General features: G+C 38.6%; 1 pseudogene; it reads left to right on the plus strand.

Moving 5' to 3' along the window:
• The first annotated feature begins 942 nt into the window (after positions 1–942).
• LOC123812738 lies at positions 943–1,459 on the plus strand (annotated as a pseudogene).
• The last annotated feature ends 837 nt before the right edge of the window (positions 1,460–2,296 follow it).

The following is a 2,296-nucleotide window of genomic DNA, read 5'->3' on the forward strand; positions in this document are numbered from 1 at the left end:
AGTGATTCCTTTTGAAGGAACTTTGTGCCCAGTTTTCTCCCCAACCAACTTCCCCCTCTTTAGGCTCCTCCCTTCCCCTCTCTCATAAGTCCCATTGATCTTATTTCAAAAATATCTTTCAGATTCATCCCCTTCTCTCTCTCAATATCCCTCATCACTGCCTGAATTGGGCATAGCCATCATTGCTTACTTGGTAATCTTACTATACAGAATGGATTCCTTGTCTACAGCCTAATCCTCTTCAAAAGAGGCTGTGCACTTTGGCCTCAGGGAGTCCTACCTTACTGAACACAGATCTCAGTGTCTGTGACAAATCAAGTCAAATCTTTGCAGTACCTACCTTTCACCTACATATGTAACTAAAGGTCCAGCCATACTCACTCAACTACTTATTGTTTACTAGTTAGGCCAAGTGATTTCATCTGTGACATTCACTGATACACAGGTGTGTGCCTGGAGTGCCCTTCCCCCATGGTGGCGTCTCTGTGCACTGCTGGTGGGAATGTGAATTGGTGCAGCCACCATGGAAACAGTATGGAGGTTCCTCAAAGAGTAAAACAGAATTACCGTATGATGTAGCAATTACGCTTCAGGGTATTTATCTGAAGAAAACAAAACTGCTGACTCAAAAAATATACTCACACCCTTGTGTATTGCAGTGTTATTTACAATAGCTAAGGTATGGAAACAATCTAAGTGTCCATCAGCTGATGAATGGATAAAAACTATAAAAATGGATAAAGTACATATACATAATGGAATATTATTCAATCATAAAAGTAATAAAATCTTGACATTTGCAATAACATGGATGGAATTTCAGGACATTATACTAAGTGAAATAAGTCAGACAGAGAAAGACAAATACCATAGGATCTCATTTATATGTGACATAAAAAAGCAGCTTTCTGATCTGCCATCTGTGGCGAACCTGCTGCGAACATGCAGATTTTCATGAAAACTCTTATGAGGAAGACCATCATTCTCGAGGATGAACCCATGGGTACAACAGAAAATGTAAAGGCCAAGATCCAGGATAAGGAAAGAATTTCTCCTGATTGGCAAAGACTGATCTTTGCTGGTAAGCACCTGGAAGATGGACATTCTTTGTCTGACTACGACATTCAAAAGGTGTCCACTCTTCATCTTGCATGGTGACTCCATGGTGGTCCTAAGAAAAGGAAGAAGTCTTACACCACTTCCAGGAAGAATAAGCATCAGAGAAAAAAGGTTAAGCTGACTGTTCTGAAAGGTGGACTAAAAAGGCAAAATCAGTAGCCTTTGAAAATGCTCTGTTTTCATTAAATGTTAAGTTAAAAATTAAAAAAAAATCAATTGCCGTCATCAGGAGTGCTCTTCAGGTGAACGCGGTACTGGAGTTTTTACGGCCAGCCACTGTGACAGGCATTGTTGTGGCAGACGTCAGACCTACTGCTTCAACAAACCGAAATGCAAGTAATTGCATGTGGGTTAATAAAAGACATGAACTAACAAAAACAAACAAACAAAACACAAGCTTATAAAAAGAAAAGAAAAGAGAAAAGAAAAGAAAAGAAAAAAGAAAAAAGAAAAGAAAAAAGAGAAAGCCCTAGCTGCTGTGGCTCAGTGGGTTGAGTGCTGGCCTTTGAACCGAAAGGTCACTGGTTCAATTCCCATGCTTGGGAACATGCCTGGGTTGCGGGCCAGGTCCCCCGCTGGCGGGTGTGGAGAGGCAGCAGTTTGATGTTTTATACATGGATGTTTCTCTCCCTCTCTAGAAATAAATAAATAAAATTTTTTGAAAAACAGAAACAACCGAACAAAAATGCCAAGGGGACTGAGCCAGTGTAACATCTGTTTCTTTAAAACAAGTGAAAAAACAAACAAACAAACAAACAAAAACACACACACAAACTCTTGGATACAGAGAACAGATTGATGGTTGCCAAAGGTGGGCATGGAGGGTGTTGGGGGGTGAGGAAAATGGGTGAAGGGCCAAAGGTACTACCAATCTCCAGTTATCAATAAATAAATCCTGGGGATATTATGTACAGCATGGTTAATAAGACTGAATTGTATATTTGAAACTTACTAATAGAGTAAATTTTTAAAGTTCTCATTACAAGAAAAAAAATTCTGTAGCTATGTATAGTGATAGGTGTTAACTAGACCTAAATATCAAATTATTATGTTGTATACCTGAAATTAATGTAATGTTCTGTGTCAATTACACCTCAACTTAAATATTTTTAATAACAATAAAGGTAGCAAAAGGGTAAAAGGAAATTCATCTTTTATGTCTTAGACCAAGTGTCAT

The sequence above is a fragment of the Phyllostomus hastatus genome, unplaced genomic scaffold, assembly GCF_019186645.2.
Source record: "Phyllostomus hastatus isolate PE091 unplaced genomic scaffold, TTU_PhHast_1.1 phas_scaffold_93, whole genome shotgun sequence".
NCBI classification, from domain to species: domain Eukaryota; kingdom Metazoa; phylum Chordata; class Mammalia; order Chiroptera; family Phyllostomidae; genus Phyllostomus; species Phyllostomus hastatus.